A 23,038-nucleotide genomic window follows, 5' to 3' on the forward strand; every position below is an offset into this window, starting at 1 on the left:
CCCTGATCCGTGCCCCACGGTCCCTGGTTCCTCCCGGGCCGCTGCAGGCTTTGCAACCGCGCTCAGTTGGCCTGGACTCAGCGCACGCCCGGCGCAAGGGGCAGCCACCTGCTCCCGGCACGGCTCGGAGCTGGAGAACATCAGATGCTGCGGGGCCCACGCGGCCCCGCGGCCTCCCCTCCCCCGCCGCCCTCCTGTTGCTGCGGGGCGGTGGCGCCCACAGCCGGTTGAAGCCTTTAACCTGAGAGTGGGGACTCTCCCAGGACCTAAAGAGGGGCGGGACCTTTTAAGGGATGTACCCCCCCCCGCCACCCCCCTTTCTTGTCTATGATCTAAGAATATGTGGCCCGTTATTCCCAGTTTCCCTTTCTTTGGTCTTTCAAGTCAAGGATGTGAATTCGCAGGAGGTGTTCTCTCTATTTTCAGGGGCGTTGAGGCTAGGACTGAAGTTATCTCTGCTGTCCACGTTTCTAGGCTTTTACTCAGGATGACCGGCAGCTTAGAAATATAGAGGCAAAGGCCAGGCGCAGAAGGAGCAGAAAAAGGAGCTCCCAGTTTCTGTGCGGGGTGGGGGGCGGGGGGGGCGTGACCGAAAAGTTGCATTTTGTTTAAATTAGAGCAAGACAAAGTTGAAAGCCAGATTTCTATAATTTTTCTGGTAATATTTCTTTTATGAAGTATTTAAGTGTCTGTTTGTCATCATTTTGAGATCAAAAGGAAAATCCATATGCTGCGTAGTTTTTCGAAATTGCCATTTAAATATGTTTTAAATGTTTTCGCCGACGTGGAGAAGGCTGCTCGGCCGCAGACTGGTGACAGGGAGAGCAGGACGGTTTGATGTGAAGCAGGACCCCCATGACCTGGCTGATCCTCACGAATCGCCAAGGGAGCTTTTACAAAATAAAGCTTTCTGGGCCCACCCCAGTTAGGCCATCAGTGGAAGGACCGGGAATTGGGGGCGGGGGGGGGGGTCATGGTGGTTTTCCAGTTACTGCTCAGCCGAATGCTGACTCCGTGACCTGAGGTGCGTTATTTAATCTATCCGAGCCTCCCGACGTTTCATCTGTGAAGTGGGAGTCATATCCAACTCATTGAGCTGCTGACTTTGACACAAGGAAGGTTGTTCAGCACATGATTGGTGCTCAGTACAAAATGGAACCTATTTTGTCTACCTACGTGTGGCCCACACCCTTGGGGGGATCCCTCCCCCATATTTTGGGGAGGCTAACTGAGCTGTCATTGCATATGTAGAAGGGTGCACATTTTCGCTCGTGCCTCGTTGCTTCTTCGGGCCCTTTGTATGCTCACCCTCCCACCTCCTAGGCCACAAAATATAAATTAGAATTGGTGTGCGTTTAGAAGCCAGGCTTTGTGTCCTTGGCCAAAGAACTGTCCGTCGGGCCCAGTGGTAGGCAGGAGGCATTTATCAATCTGAATCTTGCTGTCTTTCTTTCTTTTTTGGTCCTTTCCCCTCTGCTGTATAGATGGAAGCCTTTTCATTAGAAGCTGCGCATCAGACCAATGAAACCACAGGACAAAACATTCTATTCAAGGAGGGAACATCAAGAAGGAAAAGAAGGTCAACATTCCTAGGTAAAAGTAAAAAAAAAAAAACCCATATCATTTATCATTAAGTTTTTACATGTCTGGATGAACAGCTCCCCCTAATCTACATACAGTAAAAGGCAACCCTTCATAAAAGTATGTTCAAACCGATGACTACAAGCACACCCCGAGGTAATTAGGAGAGAGCCCAGGCAGAGACAGCTGTGAGGAGGAGAAAGATAGGTGGGAAGGCGCCATCCCTGGCTGTGACCGCTGTGGTGTGAGGGAAGAAAGCCAGAGGAATGGAATGGGCTGAACCAGCAGTGAACAGATCAAGGCAGCTGACAGTTTCAGAACTGGAGAGGGCTGTGAGCGGCTAATTAAACATCCCAAGCAAGGTGTTTTGCTGGTACCCAAAGGCTTGTGATAAGTAATCCTGGCGTATTGGTGGAGAGGGATAAAGAAGAAATTGCCAGTTTGGGGTGTCCATGGGCCTAGTCCCTAATGAAGGGACTCACTCTCCCTGAATGGGGGAAAGCCCAATCATCCACCGGTCCACTGAGGGTTTGGGGATATATTTAGGCAGGTGTGGAAGGTATCTGCTCTCTGGCTGCTCTCCGGTAAGCTTGGGGTTAGCTGGGGAAGGGGGCAGGGAATATCTGTGACTCTAGGGGACAAAACAAAGGGCCTCAAGACAACTAGAGAGAAGCACTCATCAGCAGTCAAGCTGTAGGGAGACAGGAATCAACTTCTGGTTTCTTACTCCCAACCACCTTCAAGGGGAAGGGAGGTCTTTTGCCTCCATTTGTGTGGGGGTGGCAGGGGTGGTTGGCAGAGGCTGAGAGGAGAAGAGTGCTGGGTGGGGGACAGAGTATGGGGGGCGGAGGACAGGGAGGGGAGCTTGTAGGTGCAGGGGTAGGAGGACTGAGTGGGATGGGAGCGTGTGGGGGGCTACGAGATGAGGATGCAAAAGCAGAGCACAGATGAAGGGGGGGTGGGGGGGTAGCAGAAGGTGAATGGGGTGGGAGGGTAGCCGGATAGCTGGGGCAGCAAGGGAGCAGAGGTAGGAGAAAGTGAGGAGGTGGGAGGCAGTTCGATTGGGGGGAGCATGTCCCTGGGGGCTGGGTCAGGGGGTGCAGGAAAGTGCGGGTGAGCAAGGAATGCCAGTGCTCCTGGGCCGGGGGTGCTAGATGTGGCGTTGTGGTTGGAGGGGCAACGGTGTGGCGGGAGGCAAGGCCCACAAGAGGGAGGCTAAATTTAGCCCGCGCTCAGACTGGGGTGGGGGGGTGGGTAGTAGGGCTGGGCATTGCCTCCCTCCTGCCCTTACAGCCTCTCCCAGACTTTGAAGACATTGCCAAACTTGTTGATCCCAGGTTGGCAGGAAGGCCTGGGACCCCACCTCATGGCCACTGCCTGGCAGGCAGGACATGGGGTTCTCTCTAGGGGGGCTGGGGAGAGGGTGGCCTGCCTGGCCAGGCAGGCCTCACTGCGCCCTCTGGGCTCTCCCCACTGCTCCCTTTTCCAACGGTGGGGCCCTGCATGTCCCTGCATAGCCTCCCTGTGCAGTGTGTCCACTGCCCACCCCCCAACACAGGCCACCAGTGCAGGCTTCCTCCATGTCCCCTCCATCCCCACCCTAGGCCAGAGTTGCTCCTTCACTCCTGAGGTCCCCCTGGGACCTTTTTGCCTCCCAGATAAGACAAGTTCACCCTTTTATCTCTTCCCCTTCTTCAGGTGGTGGTGCCTGGGAGGAGCGGGGAAAGGGCAGGAGGGTGTCCATGATGCAAAGTGTTTCAAAGAAGATGGAATAATTCTATTCAACAGATAGTTACTATTTACAAGACACTGCTTAACATGGCAATGGGTGACCCTGTTGGAAGAGGAGAGTGGACGGGACGATTCTGGTTCTTAGCCAACCACCCCGGGTGGATGGTTATTATCTGTGTTTGATTCAGCCAGGTTTCTGAAACCTCAGTTCAGAACACTAGTCTAGAAGAATCTGGATGAGGGACAGGAGTGCCAACACCTCCTCCCACTCTCAATATTCCAAAGTGGTCTTGTAGTGAGAATGGCGAAGTATAAGTGTGAGGGCAAAAAAAAAAAAAAAAAAAGCTTTATCTCCCCCTTCCTAAGTTCTTGTAACTGGGCTGATAGTCAAACTAACAGGAGAAAATCCAATTTTTAATACATCTGCATGGGGAACTCATATAAGCATGAACATTTCAAAGGCTGGGGCAACACGGGGCATACAAGACGCTTCTGACGGAGGAGGAAGGGTTTCAGAAGTGAGAATGGGCAGGTTGCAGAAAGCTGACGAACACGCATGGCCGGCAAAGCCTGCGCAGACGACTCAGAGACAGTGGCATCCAGAGGGTGCCCCGGCCAGAAGCCCTCGGATTTGCTCTGCTTGATTCAAATTAGGCTAAGGGAATAGCCTGAGATTTCCTTCCTGGAGCAGGTTTTTCTGTCTGAATGTCTTGTGCAGGAAAAGGGTCAAAAAAGAGGGTCAAAGCTTCTTTCTGAGTCTTTCGTTTCTTAATAACCAGCTTAAAATCGATATCCTAAAAAGCAGCTTCAGGGCGGCAAAACCTGGGTCCCCTTCATCATGCTTCTAGCATCCCCTGAGCATTTTCTCTGCACCAGCTGCTTTCTACCTGCCACTTCCATTTTCTTAATTCCATAATGCCCCAGATTAGAAGACCCCATCCATTTAAAGGCGGCCTTTGGGGGAAAGGAGCCTGCAGTGACCTTACTACACAAGGCATTGTAAGCCGTACTGATTTCAGGAACAGAACAAAATAGGAGGAGAAAACCCCTAAACCTTTAAAGACAAGAAGTGAAGGACAAGTGTGGTTCTCAAAACAGCCCTGAGAAGAATCAGCCCCCACTATATGGATGAGTCGATGGACATCGGTTGGGGAAGATGTCACCACTGCCTCAAGGCTGCGAAGCTAGTGAGTGGCAGTTGGAACTGGAACCCAGGTGTGCCTGCAGTCAGAGCCAGACGAACCTCTGCAGACTCCAGGTTTTGTCAGCGTTTTTTTTCCAGCCCCGGTTTGGTCCTCACCCTTCTATCCCAACACTCCTTCCCCTGCCCTCCAAGCACTGAGACTTCCAAGAGGACTATGAAATTCACTTGGGGGGGGGTGGGGGGGTGGGCGGGGAAGGTACAAAATAGTCAAATGGCCTTTTTTTTTTTCAGATTCAAATAAAGTCTTTAAAGGGTAAAAACCGTGCATGCCCGGTTTTGCTGTGCACTGCAGGAAGTCCGTGAATTCAAGGATCCCCGTATTGCTGAAAATAGAATTGTAAAAAATAAAAGGGGTGGGGGAGAAAGTGAAGGGAACTAATCCTATTAAACGTGGTAGCGTGTTTTTGTGGCACGCAGGGAGAGATTAAGCACAGGAAAGGGGATAAGTGCTGCTTCAGTTTCACTAAACTAATGTGACAACTTGTCACTGGAAATCTTTGCAGCTTGTTAGTAGATGGCTAGCTGATTCAGTAGGGGTTTCTATCATTCCCTTTGTGTCTCCCACGAGATGTTTTTTTTTTTTTAATTTTCTTTCTTTTCCTGTTTCTTTCTTGCCATGCTGCTCTATTTTGCTTTCTAATCCTTCATGTCTCCTTCAAGTCAAAACATTTAGCTGGCTCTAATCAAGATTTGGTTTTGAAGATGCCCCTTGACCTTGCATTGCCCAGAGAAGCCGGGGAGGGGACAGCTTTCCGTCCTTAACCCGGGGTCTGTCCGGTGGCTTGAGAAATGATGAAGCTTCTGGGGGGAAAAAAATCTGATTTCAGATTTCATTCTTCCTCTTCTCACTTCCTTGTTTTACGTTCTTATTCTATTCTTGCGTTTTGTTTCCATACCTCTGTGTCTTCTCTCTCCTTTCTTCTGTTTCCCCAATTTCCTTCTTTCTTGCTTTCCCACCACTTTCTCTTTCATCTCTTTCCTAGAATTTCTTTTCCCTCTTTAACTCACTCCAATAATTCTTATTCTTTCTTCCCTTCGTGGATAAAAGTTACGGATCCCCCACAGGGGTGGTTCTCACGCGGACTTTGCTCCTTGTGAAGGGGCCAGCGTGGTGGGGAGGGGGCCCAGGGTTTATGGTCACGGACATTCAGGAAACAAAAGGCTGATCAGAATCAAGAGGAAGCGAGAGCTTTAGGCTTGGTCCCTGTCTTTCCAAAGCAGGTGTCCAGCTTGTTTGGAAATGTGGCTGACTGCGCCTCTCTTTTGCCTTGGCATCCCTTTCTCCTACTGTCCTCCTCCCTCGCCGGCTCCAACTTTCCCCACTGGCTTACCACCAGAGGCTGAGATGTTGAGTCAATGGAAAAACAACATTCGCCAACATTAAAGGGAGAGTGTTTAGAAAAGGAAGGCCCTGCTGAGGTGCAGAGGAAGCCTGTACATTAACACGGGCCACCTCTTATCTGGGGCAGCTGGGCCTGAGCTGCCTGTGCTGATTCCCTGGCTTTGCCAAGAGGCCTTCAGCAGAGGGGCCGCCTGGTGGGGTGGGGGGGCCAATGCTTACCCATCAGCTTCACCAGCACTTCCAGAGACAGAAAGTCATCGCTTTCCCCCCACTGAGACTTCATGGGAAAACCTGGACCAATAAGCCAAGTTCTGCAAGGGAAAACACCCCTCTAGGCCTGCAGTGGACACTCTCACCATGAACTTGGCTCCTCTCATTGCCAGTCCTTTTGAGGGCTCCCAAGTTCTGTAAGGACTGGCCATTCTGACCTGAAAGTAAATTATGAAGAAGGACAAGCTAAAGTGACCCAAAGGAGAAGAAGAAAAATGCCTGTGGCCAGGTTCACCCTGGCTCTAAATGGCTTACTGTTAAGTCTCGAGCCAGCCCCTGATGGCAAGATAAGGTAAATCCCTAATCAGTCAATAATTAACCGCAGCACCATTAATGGCCCAGTCAACCGAATCCTGCTGACACCTTCAAGAACCCTGCTTTATTGGGAGGGTTAGGTCCAACCAACCGTTTGATAGAAATGTCTCCTTAGCTGGCTGTAGACCCCGTTCATGGATCACCATAAAAGGGGTAAAGTTATTCCTGTGCCTGCCACTGCAACCTTTTCTTATGTTAACTCCTTTGAATAACTTCTGGAAAAATCCCTTCTCCCTCTCTCTCATGTATAGAACAGCTTGAAGGTCCCCTCTGGTTCTAGGTCAGTTTGAATCACATCCCAATTGTGTTCTGGGCGTTCCTGCTTTGTTCTCACTGGAGGACCATATTTTCTCTCCTCTGTCTTGCTCCACTTACTTTGTGGTCTATTGCTAGTGTCCGTAGATAGATAGTCCTATTTCTTCTCAATGTGAGCTTCTCTTCAATGCGAGATCAAAGTGGAAACACTTTTTAAGTGATAAGCAACCACATAGCTCTCCCAAAACATGAATGTGATTTTGAATTTTAAATAACTAAAAAAATTAAACGATTCTTAATATTTGATTCTGATACTTCTAGTCGATCGGGTTCTTTTTACAATGTATGGAAGCCAATTTTTTAGGAAGGGCCATTTAGGTAGGTCTTAATTTTTTTTAATTAAAGTTAAATCCTCTGTACAAGATTTAGTGTATTACTGTATGCTTGTAGTTATACTATACTATAGTATAATATAATATGGTATAATTACAGTATAGTTACATTATAACTATAGTTATATGCTTGTAGTTATACTTGTAGAAGAGAAAAATCAGTGCATATTAAGTGCGGGTTGAGCTTTTTTCTAAGGTCAAGTTGTAGATCATGACCATAGGCCAATCAGTGAACTTTGTTCTTCCTCTTATCTGTTCAAGCCACTTGAAAAATGTGTTCTTTTAGATCCAAAGGGAATTAGGTATGAGAGTGTGGCTGGATATGCCCCCACCTCCATCACAGGGCAAGACCAACAGAAGTCGCAGGTTTTGCTACTGGGGTGTCAGTGGCGTTATTTCTTCACCTTGAAGATGGTTCATCCAGTTATACTTCTGTTGGTCCCCGGCTCAGCCTCTGTAATCGCCAACACGTTCCTCTCCTCTCCTTGTAGAAGCTGGTAGTCTGGGTGCTCAGTTCCTCTTCAGCTGTCTGGGGGAGTGGCCAATGAGAGGGAATCCCGCCAATGATCGGTGACACCCTTTTCAACAAATACTAATTGAGTGGCGTTTCTTCTGTTCCCAAATCACCTATCTGTCCCTTCTTATGCAACTTTTGAGTCTCAGAAAGGTAGAAGGCCAGCTTTCTTTCCATCACATATTTGGCCTAAAAAGACAATCTGTGAGCGACACAGTATAATCTACTGAAGCCTTATAAATAGGTCTGAAAGATTCACGGGCCCGAAGCAACATGTTAAATATAAAACCAGTGAAATTCAGCCTTTGTTTTCCTTTTTGCCCATGAAACCATCTTCCTTTTTTGAAGGCAATCGATACGTGACTAGATTCAATGTTGTTATGATTGTTTTGGGGTCCAAGTAAAAATGGGAAAAGTAAGGGAGAGACAGTGAGAAATTATTTTAAATTCGTTGTTATTAAATTGGTAGGTACGTACATTTTGGACCTAGTACTTTTACTTCTTATGCGGCTTTTTGATTGTTTTGACATATTGAAAAGTATCTCAGTTGTGAGATTGCTGCGAAGTAAAGCAAAGGACGTACAACGAATTGTGGTCCTGTGGCTTAGACGTTAAAATAAGATTTTAAAAAAATGGAACTGGAATATTTAGGCGGAGAGGCATTTCTAATTATACTGATAATTTTTGAGCATCGCACTCAGGCTAGGAAACCTGGACATTGGCACGTTTACTTACATTCACTAGGAAAAAAACTGTTTACCCCCTCGGGAATTTCTTAACGAAAAGAAAAAATCAATCTCCATCAATGAGCAATATTTTTCTCCCCAAGGGATATTGATTTGAACATTGACTTCACAATGGGTGAGTTATTGCCCTCGGACCCCCCAGTAGGAATTGTTAGGTGACATGTCTTTCATGAGCCAATAAACATGTTGTTTCTAGCATAGTAATCCCATCAGAAAGATTCCAACTCCTGAACTGGGGCCGCGTTGGCCTATTTGAGCTTTTGTACTTTTGTGTTAAATATTTCTGTGGGATGTATTCCAAGTTTAAAAAGCATTCTCTCTCATCGTTCTACCTTTTTAGATGAAGTATGGCTTTTCCGTGCTTCCGAGGGAGGGTGGGGAGCAGTGAGTAATTCCCTTTGCTGCCTGCTCCTTCACGGCCTGTCCTCTCAGCCTGGCCGGCTGTGCTCCGGCCCATGAGTCATGCGCCGTCATGCAAAGGTCCTCGTGTCCCCCCCACATGCGGTTGTACGACATCAGCATCTCTAAGTTTGAAAATGGACCAGGTTTTGAATTCACCAGAGCAACCATTCTGTAAAGGGCCATTGTGGTGGGTGGAGGTGAAGGACAGGGTCAGGGATGTAGAATCTTGTTACGCAGACGATCCTTCAGTGTATCACTCATCTGTTGGGATTTGTGTATAATGTGTTTTTTTAAAGGGCACCTTTAGAGTTTATATGCGATTGCCTTGGGCTTATTCATCCATTCATTTACATCTCTACTATGTGTCAGACACTGACACGCTCCGCACTGGTGATACCAAAGTAAATAAGACCCATCTGGGGCACTCACAGGATGGTTGGGAAGACATTAGGTAGGATAGTGATGAGCACCCTACGTCGACACAAAATACTTAGCATGTCTGAGGCTTACCGTTCTGGCAATTTAGAATATCGAGGGAAGAGGTGAGCCTAAGCAAGTAATGAATCAGACTCTGGGCTTAGGAGCAGGATGGAAGCAAGTTCATGTTCCCCCGTTGCATAGTGAGAGAAATCTTCAGTAAGTCATCGTACCTCTTGGAGCCTTAGTCTCCTTGTCTGCAAATTGGAGATTATAGCAACACCTGCCTTATGGGATTGTTGTGAAGCTTAACTGCGAATGCGTACAAAGGCCTCGACAGTGAGGCTGGTGCAAAATAAGCGCCTGGTACGTGTTCTCTAGAAAGGGGTAACACTCTCTAACATTGTGTTTATCGGGCACCCACCACATGGGCAGACCAGCAGTTTGTCAGGAGTCTCCATGAGAGCACACAAGGATGGAATGACAGGCAGCTCGTGCAGGCCTGGAGGGGACACACCGCCTCTGTGGAGCCTGAGGTGGTCTCTTCCTGTTGGGGTCCAAAGCACCTGGGAAGGCCTGGTGGTGGAAGGGGCAGCAAAATTGGTCATGACAGACAAGGAAGAGCCTAGTATGGTAGTGATGGCCTCAAAGGAAGAAAGAGGCAGGCAGTGTGCTCACCGGTGTTTTCTGAGGTCCCTCTAACTTTTCCTTGGGCGCACTTTGTCTGTCTGTGGCTAGATTCTATCCTCTTTGTTTTCTTTGGGGACCAAGACTCCTGCCTTTTTGCTGTGGCCACGCTCCCCATATTGCCTCTTGCGATGTGATACCTCTGCTAATTGCTCAGCAATGTGGCTAAGTCTTCATGCGTCCCTCTTCTGTCCAGGCTGGAATATTCCACCCATTTCTTATGCCCAGTTGATGTCAGCATGCTCAGATAAAAATGCTTGCTTTGTGTGGATTAGACAGATTCATGATTTGGGAATTGTGATCCTGTTACTGCTGAAAACTCTTGTGTTGCTCCTAGGATAAAGTCCAACATCCCGAACATGCCGTACGAGATTTTGCATAATCTGGCCCCTGTCCACAGCTCCGGCCTCATCTCTTGAAACTCTCCTCTCCCCGCATGTGTCCACGGCACTGGCCTTCCTGTCCCTGTGATTTCAACACCACAAGCACCTTTAGACACCTGCACCTGTCCTTGAGAGGTCTCCCAACCCCTTCTCAACAAACCCTTCTCTTTATCGAGACTTTAGTGTCTTTTGCTCAGGAAAGGCCTCCCTCACATGGTAGGTTAGAAACTCTCACAATGCCTGCTCATGACACCTATAGTTCTCCTTTATTCTGCTTCTTGGAATCGAGATGAGTAAGTCATTTGCATGTAAGCCTTGTTCATTGAACACATATTCTTTGAACCCTCCATGTGGCCTAGGGGTCAGGGATACCACACCATGGTACAGCCAGAGTCCCTGCCCACGGTGCCTGCGTTTTAGTAACTGAGGCAATGAACAAGAAACAAATAAGATAGGATGCCATGTCAGGTCATGATAAACATTCTGAAAAGAAGTTAAGCCAGGTAAGGGGACAGGGGAGACTGGCGAGAAGTTGGAGATAATAAGAGGGGGCGGCTGTGGTTGTCTCGTTCAGTGTAGAATTCCCAAAACCCAGCACAATGCCAGAATCAAAAAAGGACCTGACAAACACTGGCTGAATGAGAAAACGCACTGGGTCAGATAAACCCCAACGAGCAAAGGGTTGTAAGGAGCGCTACGGACTTGTATAGTTATGCTTGTTTCTCCCAAGTTCCCCGACGGCACCTGGGACAATGTAGGCTGTGTGCTCACTTCACACCCTCCAGGAATTCACAGCAAACTTAATTTCCTGTCAAAGTCCACCATGGTCGCACCTTGTGTGGGGTAGCATTGCATACTTTCTTCTTAATTGCCAAGGGCAAAGCCGCAACTGGCTGGTGAATGAAATATTTATGCTTCGAAGTATTGGTGTTCTAATCAGTTTCTATTTATACCGATGATCCACTCTTTCTCAGCGAGGAGGAGGATTTTTTTTTTTTCCGGGATCTCTGTGCTTCTAAATGACTAATGAAGGCAATCTGGGCCTGGCAGATTTTGCCACGACTTGGACAGACGTCGTTCTCATGATGTTGTTGTGTTCCTTCTCGGCTTGCTGGCTCCCTCGTTCCCACGGCGGTGATCTCATTATTGGCATTTTGTTTTCAAGCGGTCATCGTCCCCATTTTCCAGGGGGGAAATCCGTGCCTTTGTGCAGCTTATGTCTGTGCCTTCTCTCCTTAAAGGATATTTTGAAGAGTAAACATCTCCCATTAGCTTACCTTTTTTTTTTTTTTTTGGTGTAATAGGAGGAGAAGGGAATTCATGTTTTCATCATTTTCTCCTATAGTTTGAATGAGAGAACTGGACTTTGAACTGAGATCAGTTTGAATTGAGATCCAGACAAATTGGGTCCATTCTCGAGAGCTGGTTTAAAAAAAAAAAAGATGAACAGCCCTGGCTGGCATAGCTCCGTGGATTGAGCACAGGGAACCAAAGGGTTGCCAGTTCAATTCCCAGTCCCGGGCACATGCCTGAGTTTCAGTAGGGGGTGGCGTGTGAGAAACAACCACACATTGATGTTTCTCTCCCTTTTGTTCTCCTTCCCCTCCCCTCTCTCTGGGGAAAAAAACCATGAAGGAGGCGGGCAATAGAAGTGGCTCCTTCCTTGTGCCGTCCCTGGGCCACGCTTCTCCCCGGCAGAGCCTCACCCCCTGCCCTGGGGCCTTTTCTTGTTCTGCACCAGGAGAGGACTTCATTGCTGGGTTTGTACCGCTCTTTGGACAAGAACACCAGTCCAAGTCTGAACTGCAAGTTCATTTTGGCTCTAATCCAATCTGTTTTAGTGGTCCCACCCCCCTCTCTCTCTCTGGGCATCACTCTCTTTATCTGCACCACCAGATCCCGGACTCCCCAGCAGAAATCACATATTTTCTATCTGCCATTAACCAGCTCTCCCCTCCCAGGGCATAACAATGAGGCCTCCAAATAGTCACATTAAGAAAAAGGTTGGAGAAAAATGGAATATATCCCTATCTCCCCACTGCCTCCTTCCATCTTACCAATTTATGTATTTTCATTTTTCTTTTTACTTACTGACATGAAGCCTCATAAAGTCTGGGAAACATCTGCTTTGTTGACCAAGGTTGGCCAGAGTAAACATGGCTAATGAATCTTTGTGGAATATAGGAGTGAATGTAAAGGAGGAGGAGCCTATTCACAGGGGATTTCCACTCACTGCAAAGAAGTGAAATGAGAGCAAACTTTGGTGGGTTTTTGTTTTGAGCTGCGGGCCAATGGATATGGACTGAGCCATTCAATGAACTGCATTCATCAATTTTTGTTCCTGGGGTAGAGTCATGAGACTAAGACCCAGAATTCTTGGTCCCACCCCATTTGTGGCATTAATACACACACACACACACACACACACACACGCACGCACACAACCTTGGCATGTTTCTCCAACCAGGTTTTTTCTCTTTGTCTGAAAGAGGCTCGGCTGAACACTGGATTCCTTACCCAGTGCCACGATCAAAAATTCCGTAAACCTCAGCTTCCTGAGATGATGTCACAAAACCCTTAAGAATGCTCACTGCTGAGTTGGGCACGGGTCCAGCAAACACAATTCTTTCTGCCAGTTATTTGGGGTCTTTGACAGGTTAGGTGGTCTTTTTTCTTTTCCTCTTTCTTTCCTTTTTTTTTTTCATCCTCTTAAAAGGCAGTTCAGTTTACCTCTAAGCAAGACATTAGCTCTGGCTGCCCCAAATAACATTTTAATTGAAGTCTCAGTCCAAACAAATGGCCAGCCTCTTTATTAACCCCAACAGTGTAATTTTTCAGCCTCAGACCAATTCGGGGGGAAACTGTCTCACTTAGACCGCCGTGCAACGGAACACGACAGTTTTCCTCAATCAGTCTCTTTTCTGACCTTAATTTGAACCTTAATCTCTTTTAACCATGTTCTCTTTATTAGCTCTCATAGGCATGGCACGATACTAATTTTCCTGTTTTCAGGCTCTCAGCTTACAAAGGTATTTCACTCCCCCTTCTGTCCCCAAATGTAACCAGGATTTCGTGGACCTTTGGGAGACGAAAGGGAATACTTACTCTTAACCTTTTTTAGGTTCAGTCATTTAAGTGGCTGCTTTGCAAAATGTTCTCTAGACTCTTAAAGTGCGTATTTCTGAGGAACGTTAAAGTTTATGTACAAAAAATACACTTAGCTGTCATAAAAACCTAAAAAGCCCTTTAAATATTTTTCATCAATACACAGGTCCACATTAATAAAATAAAGTCGAAACGAAGGCTAGTCTCTTGCTAATTCAGGCAAAAACAATACATTTTATTAGAAACCTCTTATCTTCTGGGGGGGACCTGGATGACCAGATAATTGCTTCAATTCCTTTCCCCATTTTTATGCTTAGATATAATCAATGAGTAATGACAGAGAAAATCATTTTTTCAAAATGACTCCTTTTCATTTTTGACATTGGTAAAATGATACAAATAAGGAAGAAAAAAAGCACCCTTTTCAATAACAATGAAAAACAAACCCATGTTTCCCTATTTGGAGCCTACCTTAATATAGCAGAACTATGTAGGCAGAAAAACAGTGCTTACGATCATGCGTTCAACTGGATCTATTATAGGTTTTTGCACTTTCTGGCATTAGCATGAAAGCATATTGGTCATTATTCTTTATAACCTAATTGGGGGCTTTGTGTCTAGTTACCCCCATGTTCTCTACTTAATACAATAGTTTGTTGATTGCAAAAAATGACATTTCTGTGACTTTAAAGTCCTAGAACGAGGATTGCCGTTGAAGGCTGGGGATTCAGCCTCGTGTTTAGAAGACAGGGACCGTGTGCCTTCTGGGTGAGAGGAGGTAGGCAGCTGGGAACAATCGTCTGTCCCCTGCAGAGTTCGGTGGCATTGGCAACGTGCTGGCATGATAAACTTTGCCTTCATTTAACTGGTTCAAACAATTAGTGGGATTGAATCAGAGTTCTCCTGGATCATAGTTTATTATATGTTATTAAATTCCATTATTCAAGGAATGGCTGGTGTGATTGTAAAACTTCCCGACATTTCCCACAAAGCTCCCAGCTCCATTCCTCGAGTATTTTCTTTTATGTTTATCTTGTGCATCTCTGACAGTCAAGGTTACCTTTTTCTTTTCTTTCCCCTTGGTAGTTATTTAAAGAGCTAAGGGCTAATTTGAAAATACGTCTTAGAAAGGACAACAAAAATGAGATGTGAAAAAAAAATGGTTGAAGATGCTTAATTAGTCCATTATTTGACACGCACGATTTAACATGGTATGCTTAGCATTGTGCATTCCCGAAAAGAACAAGGCTCTCTCTTTTTTTTTTGTATTCCAAACTTTAGCTCCCTCTCATTCATTATATCCCTTCTTGTCACTTTCCATTAGCTGATTGTGACATCCTTTGCTGGAAGGGCGAGCAAGCAGATTACTTCCAAACTGGTGTAAGTGACACTCAAAAGAATGCCCAAAAGGGAGTTCTGTGATAGCAACAAGCTCCTCAGGCCCTGGAGTCGCAGAATGTCATTTCAATAGTATGTCAGAGTCCATCGTCACATCATTTTTGTAGCAGGTTGTTAACTTCCCAGAAGTGGCAAGAATGGGTTGTCTGCTGGAACTTATGTGTTATAGCATCTAATGTTGTCACTGCTTCTGCTAATAATAATAATAATAATAATAATAATAACAATTTATTGTGCCTGTCCAATCCTTCTAACCAGCATCTTGAGTTTTACAGATAAGGAAACTGAGACCCAAAGAAGTTAACTAAATTGTCCTTGGGTCACATAAGCAGCAGAGCTAGGGGGTTTTAACTGAGGTCTGGGGGACTTTCCATTACAACAGGCTGCACATGCTGCATTGACTTCTAGGAAACGTTAGCCATGTCTCTCTAAATCAAAAGGGCAAAGAAATGACCAAAAAAGTATTTGTTTTAATGCAACTGAAAAATCCCATCACTAGGCACTTCCAAGTGGAGCTGGGAGGTGACTGAACGAGTCAGCCAGGGCTCCAACAGGCATGGATAGATTGTGCTCACTAAGAAGTGGAGAAACTGATGCTTGGATCAGATGGGCCCCGAAGGTGCGAAGTGTCCCCTAGACCATCATCACTGTCCTCTAGACCGTCATCCCCGTCCCCTATGATCCCTCCCCTACTTCCAAAGGTCCAGCCTTGGGAATCATCCTCTTATCCTTGGAAGGATGTTGTTCTGGGAAGAGCTAAATGCTTGCAAATAAAAACCATATCCTGATCAGGCACAAGACCCTGACGTGAACAGAGCTGGGACTAACCCTGGCTGTCCCTCAGACCCTCAAACCAGCTTTTGACCTCATAGCATCTTCTGTTCCTAAGAAAAACCAAGTTTTGTTCGTTGGTCAAATTTCAGCTTCTTTCCTTCATTAAGCAAGTTTTAGCTTCTTTTCTTAGTTACCCTGGAAACATTTTGATTGTAAAATAGAGAATGGGGAAATACAGAGTAACACATTAAATAAAAGTCACCTGTCATTCCACCATCAGAGGACAATGGGTAGTCTCGTGGTATGTATCTGGCTAGCCTAGGCTGTATGGAAGTCAGTAAAACCTGCTGGGATAGACTCTGGAAATCCAACTACCCTTCTTTCAGCCTAGACACTGCTACGAGCTTGTCACCTAACCTCTCTGGACCCCCCTTTGTCATTCGTAAAGTACCTCCTGCATAGAGTTGTTGTGACAATGACCTAGTGCGTGTCAGGGAGCTGGCCCACAGGGATCACTTACTGCATCTAGTTGCCATTGCATGTGCGTCGGCCCAGTGCTCTTGTCTGACTTGCTGTTCTGCTCATGCTCCAGCCTCCTTGACTCCAAGCCCACAGATCAGTTCATCCTCCACTGTGATTCTGTCCCTTCTCAGTCCGTCTGGTTTGACCAGCCTCCCCCTCACACCCCATCGGTGATTTTCTAGGTCTCAAATTCTGTCCATGTCACCAGAACTCTAACATCAGCATTGCCAGCATCTTATTTCTGCCTCTGTTTGCTGGACACATTTCCACCTGGACGCCCTCCTTCCCTGTCCAGCACTGGGGCAGAGCTGGAGCGGCCCTCCTCATCTTCATCACTCTTGACCTCCCTGAAGGGAGAGCAGGTGGAGACACCGTCAGGAGTCTGCGACCCTAAAGGCAACAGCAGCATCAACTGGCAAATCTGGGATTTTCGGCTCCCGACCTACAGGGTGGGCAGAAGTAAGTTTACAGTTGTTCAGGTGGAAAATAAGAAACAATTAATGAAAAATAAGATAAGAATAAAATGGGTTTTGCATAGTCACAACTGTAAACCTGCTTTTGCCCACCCCAGTGTATACTCAATACAGGGCAAGTGTATTTGTTTAAAACAGTTTTAATGTAAAAAAAGGATTTTCAAAATTATCTTAATAAAAGCCCTCTGTCTTTTCTCGGTGGCCTTTGCACCATATAAATAAATAAGATTATATATACATCTTCTTAACTGACAGAATGCATGTAATGGTAAAGTAGACGGCCAGGGACAGGAATTGGGAAGGAGGATTACATTTAATGACACTGGGAGTTCACATGGATCTTTCAGACTTTAAAAAAATATGTTGATTTTACATGCCAAAATCTTGAAAGGGGCTTGACGGCTCACAGCTTTGGTGTGCTTTTCCAGATGGCAGATGCCATTTTGTGTTTTGCATAAACTGACTAAATTTGCTTGCTCTTTGTACTTATTTCAGAGGCAACCATTCTTTGCTTTCAATGGGACAGAAGAGCTCCTTGGCACTGGAAGCCTCCTGGTCTGGTGAGGGAGGAAGGAGGGACTGTTCTGGGGACACTCGGGCATCATCCACACTCTCTACATTCAGACTGAGGAAGGGGCTGGGGCCTTGGCCTTGAATTATCATTATCTAAGGATGGTCAGACTGTGAGCAAATCACAGAAGGTAAGCTACGCTGAAGAACTGCCCGGAGACAGCTTTCCAGTGTGCCCATTCTTGTCCCCACGGAGGACTGACAGATTCATCGTGTCCTCATTTCAGCCTGTCTGCATTCTGCCGATTGATTGCTAGCTGTGTGATCCTGAAACTCAATCCCTCTGTGCTCCAGTCTCTGAAAAAAAAATAAAAGAGAGAAAAAGGATGATAATAATAAGTAACACTTATCTCTTAAGATTGTTGGGATGGTTCCTTGGATTATAAATCCACGTGAGGGATTTAGAACAGTGCCTGGCACATAATAAGTGTTCAAAGAATGTTGGTAATTATTATGGTTGTTATGACTAATTTCCATGCGAATCTGCGTGCTGTTCTCATTTTCTGCTGATTGACTCTGTTCTACCCCCAACATCATTACGATAACTCTTTGGGTAGTTTTTCTGAAAATAGACCGGTGACGGGGTGGTTAAGTGACAGGTTTTGCAGTCAAACAGAGTCAAGTTGAAGTTCTTTAAGTAACGTTCAATAGATATGCCTCCTCAAGAAGTGACTTAATTTCTCCCAGCCTCAGTTTCTTTATCTATAAAATAGGGATGATAATGATGATGCCTGCTTGATGTATTTCTAAGAGGATTAAATGAGGTGATGCTTGCACGGTGTCTGGCAAATGTATAAAACCTGTTGTGTTGTGTGCTGTTATTATTTTTGCTCTTGCCCTCACAAGTGTCTTTAGAAACTGGACAAGACTCTGGGGCTCTGGCTTCGTGTCAGTTCCCCCACCAGAAGAGAAGGCAAACACAGAAATAGAGAGATGCTGTGAGGCTGTGACTTCACGGGGACTCTTTGATAAATAATGACACAAAATTGACAGTGTTGAGTCTTGGTCAATATGGATTTCAATTCAAGTTAGAAAATTCACATTTCTGAGTAGGCCAATCCCAACTCGTGACCCTGGGGGTTATTCCAAAGGACAGGAACTACTAGGATAGGAACAAAAGCTCATCCTTTTGTTCTAAAGGCCCCAAATAAAGTACAGAGGGAGGTAGGTTCTGGAGAAGAAATATCTACTCATGCTGGCCACCTCTCATGGCCACCTCTCATGTGGCCTGTGCACTTTACAGAATGTTCTAGTTTCACCTTTTCAAAAGTGCATATTTATTCCCTGAAACAAAAATATGTGGAAGTGGCAGCATCTGCGACTGAAAGACAACCCCCTCAACACTGTGGTTGTGTTGTTGGACCGTTGAAAACTGTCTGAATCACCTTTTCCTGCCTCATCTAATGGTGACGACTGGTCTCTATCAGTACGTGACTGTCCTCGGTTAACAAGTGAATAAAGAGAAAACAACTAAACACTTGAAACTTTTCCCCCAAAGCCAGCCAGCGGGAAACCTAAGAAAAAGGAGGAACATGGAACAAGGAAGGGTATTGTACAAAGCACCCACAATCTTGCATATATTTTGTTTGCCCTCTTCGGTGTATTTTAACCTCCCCCTTGCACTGCCTATTACTTATAAAGTAAGACTCAGATGGGATTTGATTTGGAAGGAAAAGGCACAGAAATGGCCTCTTTTTCAAATCTGACAAGATGACAGCCCATCTTTTAATCTTGACCTTGTGCTTAGAAATGGCTCAGAGAGTAGAATGCTGCAATTAATGCTCATTAACGGTGAAATAAGAGAGGAAAGTTAAGATCAAATAAGAGGCAAAAGAGAGAAAGTACAGGTCAAAGGAAAGAGGAAGAGGAGTTGGAAAGAACGGGAGGAAGCTGTTATGAAAGAGGGGGAAAGAGTATAAGAGCATACCAACTGAAAAAAAAAAAACCCCAAACCTTTATAGTATTGTGACAGGGATGGCTGTCTGGCCAGCAAAGATTTATCTTCCACTTCCATGGTGTAGACTGGTTTGGGGCAAGCAATTGCTCAGCCAGAGACCCCATTTCCCAGTCTCTCTTGCAGTGTTGTTGGACCATGTGACTAGTTCTTATCAGCGGTTCTTATCACTAGTTCTTTCAAATATGAGCTGCATTGAAAAGAAATGTATCGCTACAGATTTCTGTTAACATTGTGTCTAGTTTCTCTCTTCTCCCTACTCCCCTTCCCCACACCTTGCCCTCTCTCACCATCTTCTGGCTGGACAACTCTGATGTCACCCATATCTAGAAGATAGAGAGCCATTCATTACCTGGAAGGAATCTGGATCCCTGAATGACTTTTGAAGGAGTGGAGCCCAGGCCAGCTGCCCAACCAAGAATACCCACATTAGACTTTTTGTGAGTGAGAAGTAAATGTTCATAGGTTAAGCCACTAAACTTTGGGGAGATTGCTCGTTATACCAGCAAGCATTACTTACCGTGACAGACATAGGCATTGATACCAGTAGGGTGCTCATTTTTTCTTTTCATCTTTGTTTAAGAACCAGTTAATTATTTCCTGATAGGCTATTTTTCTTGTATTGTGTTGTGAAAAGCAGCCAGTAACAAGCAACACGTGCTTTTTTTCACCTACGAGCCCAAGAGTCATGTGGTCTCACTTTCAAGTTCCTAAAGACAACAGTTTTGCCCAGTGTTTTTCCACTGCCCGATATGGCTCTCCAGCCGCCCAGCCCTAATATATCTGCTGCCAGCAGCCTGGCTACGAAGGCGATGCCACATATTTGGGGGTTTTGTTATAGGACACCACATCTGGCACCAAATAGTCCAGTTTAGTCTAAAAAATAGAAGCCTCTCATGGCAGACACAGGCAATGTGTTCACCCAACCATTTCTTCGTCCTGGGCAAAGGGGAAGACTATAGTCCCCTCTCTCTTGCAATGTAACTGAGGCCACAGGAACAATTTTTTTTAAATCTTCACCTGAGGACCTGTTTCCATTGATTTGAGAGAGGGGAAAAAAACAGAGAAAGAAAGAAACATTGATTGGTTGCCTACCTTGCGTGCCCAACCAGCGACTGAACTTGCAACCTAGGTATGTGCCCCGACTGAGAATCGAACCGACAACCTTTCAGTGCATGGAACGATGCTCAAACAACTGAGCCACATGGCCAGGGCAAGGCCAATTCTTTCACGGGACGTAAGCAAGCAGGAGTATTGTGCCAACTTTGGTCCAGGGAATTAAAAGTGCCTGTGTTTTCTCTATGTTCTCTCCTCCTCTTCCCCAGGGATCTTGGGTGACGTGTATTCAGATAGTGTGGCTACAAGACAGAAGCCACTCAGCCTACATCCTGAACAAGAAATAACCTGTGCCTTGTTATGCTACTCAGATTGGGGGTTTATTACTGAAATATGCCTGTCCCATTCAGACATATACATTAGGTATATTTCCGTGATGAAGGAACTCCATGTGAGGAATTAGAGGTTTACAGAATGACTGGGAGAGCCAGGGAGAACTGGTCAGGGAGGTTGTTAGTAACTTTCAGGAAATCTGAAGTGAAGGAATCACCAGGAAGCCAAGTCGCCATTGGCAATCTCTGCTGCCTGCAGCACTGAAGCCGGTGACTCTCAGGAGGACCCTCAGAAGCAAACACCTAGCCCCAAGTCTGCTGTCTGCCGGTGCCCACACACCTGCTTGTAGCTACTGACAAAAATTGCCTTTGCCTTCAACTTCCAGATTGGCAGATTATACCAAGAGCCCCACTGGCAAGGGAGCCTGGGAAGTGTAGTTTCCAGTCTCTCAGACCTGTAGTACGGAAAGGAACTTAGGACAAAGATGCTACTTATTGAGTCTCAAGAAGAAATGTCTGCCACAGGTGTTCCTTGCCTATCCCTTAGGAAATTCAAGTGTTCATTCCTTCATAACCAATTTTCTCTTGAAAGCTTCTTGTGAGCAGAGCTTAATCATTTCTCTATCCCCAGTGCCAGACCATGCCGGACAGCAAATTGTCCTGAGCTGATTTGAATGGGATGACAACAGAGTCCATAGCAAATAGGAAAGTTGTCCCCACATGTTTAAGTCAGATTTCAAGGACTCCTGTCCATAGAATCTGACAATTCTTCCCAACGACTGCCCTAGATTCTGCCCTTGCTCAAGACATTTTCTGGCCTCGCCTGCTCAGAGTGGCCGTGAGGAGCTGCTTGCTCAATAAGTGACCTTAAGCTTGAGCTCCGGGTCCCGTCTGCACAGCGGGAAGGAGGAGGATCCCACAGTAGTCTAGTTCATTGGATTCATGGAGGCTGTCAATCATATATTTTTTGTTGTAGACAGAAGCCTCCAGTTGGCTCTGGAATGACAACATATTTCTTCTGTATGCCGTTCATTTGGTTTTGAACACTACCTCTGTGCTCTGGCGGAGTCGGGACCTCTTCGGGAATTCGTGGTTTATGAGTTCACGTCGGGGCGGGTTTTGGAGTATCTCAGTGAAGAGAAGCGGGGGTGGGTTTGAACATTATGAAGGACCTGTTCAGCCATAAGGAAGGGGAGGGCCAGATCCCGGTGTGATTTCATCTGGAAAGGCACAAAGTTAAAGCTCCGTGGAAGATTAAAGGCACCCTCTTGAATATTTCTTTTCCTCGCCAAACCAGGGTAAACCTATAGTGCCCACGGTAAAAATAATGATAGAATGACTCTGACTTATGTCCAACCATTAGAGAAATGAAAGATACGGATCAGGTCACTAATTCATCTTGGTATCACTATGAGCTGGCGACCGCATCCAGCTGAGGAGTGCCGTGTGCACAATCGCACCGTCCTGGGGGATGGGGTGATGTCGCAGCTGCTGGTGCCCAACATCTCGCCTCTCTTTTCCATTCCCACCCAACCCTGATCTCGGGCTATTTTTAGTTGTTTTACACAGTGTGCCTGTACCAAAATCTTTTTTTTTTTTTTTTTTTTTTTTTTACAAAATGAAAAGAATAGAAGAGTTAGAGTCTTCACAGAAAAACCACGCTCTGCAAGGCCTATTTCCCTCGGTTACCCATGTTCCCTGTCAGTTTATTGTTTTTCTCTTACTTTGCACCTACACTCATGGCTGCAACACAATTGTGAGTTTACTTTGTATAAAGGGAAGTAGGGCATTGAGCAATCACCTAATGAATACAGTCAAGATGGTTAGCGAATCTGGAAAATTCCACTCTCAAAAAAATTACTTTCTCTGCTCTGTGGCAGATTTCCTCTTGGCCTTAATTATCCACAGTGTTGTCCAATTTTCTGATGATATTTAGGCTGTTGACATCACCTTAATAATTTATTTAATGGATTTCATTGGGGTTTTTTTAGGAACCCTTTATTCTAAGTGGCTTCTTTGATCAATTAACATAGAACTTTCCCCTCGTTATCCATTACTGTATAACAAACTACCCAGAACCTAGGAACTTAATGGAATAATCTGTTATCACTCTTGGTTCTTGAAGGCTCACCTGGGCAGTTCTTACTTGGAGCCCTTCATGGACTGTATTCAGATGGTAACTGAGGCTAGAACCACCTAAAGGTTTCTTCACTTATATAACTGTCATTGGGTTAACCAGGAATCAATCTCTCTCTCTCTCTCCATGTAGTTAGCTTGGTGCCCTCAGAACTTCCTGTTTTCTTTGTAATTCACCTTCTTTCTTCCTTCAGCACAAATGCTCCAAAACATTCAGGTAAGGGTTGCAAAGCCTCTTAAGACCTCCCCTCGGAAGTCACGTGGGTTGACTTCTACCTTCTGTTTGTCCAAGCAGTCACCACTGTCCCAGATTCCAGGAGCTGGAGTAATAGATTTCACCTCACCAGGGTAGAATGGCTTGTGCATTTCAGGACGGAAAGAACTGATGGTGGTCGTTTTCATGACAAGCTACCACCAGCACCTACTATGTGACGCTCACTGTGATAGCTGCTGGGGAAAAGTGTTGAACAAAACAGGCA

General features: G+C 45.8%; 1 long non-coding RNA gene across 3 annotated transcripts in view; it reads left to right on the forward strand.

The window, feature by feature from the left end:
• The window catches only part of LOC118979082 (uncharacterized), a 33,606-nt gene that overhangs the window by 318 nt on the left and 10,250 nt on the right, over positions 1-23,038 (forward strand). The window contains exons 2-4 of one of the 3 annotated variants that reach the window (XR_005064840.1): positions 1,485-1,593; positions 17,007-17,212; positions 17,309-17,420. This is a non-coding gene — a long non-coding RNA (uncharacterized LOC118979082). Of the gene's footprint in view, positions 1-1,484; positions 1,594-17,006; positions 17,421-23,038 lie in introns of those variants that run through there. The other 2 variants (XR_005064839.1, XR_005064838.1) reach the window with 2 other exon arrangements.

This window comes from Sturnira hondurensis, unplaced genomic scaffold, assembly GCF_014824575.4.
Source record: "Sturnira hondurensis isolate 20B ecotype Veracruz unplaced genomic scaffold, ASM1482457v3 Scaffold0022215, whole genome shotgun sequence".
Taxonomy (NCBI): Eukaryota; Metazoa; Chordata; class Mammalia; order Chiroptera; family Phyllostomidae; genus Sturnira; species Sturnira hondurensis.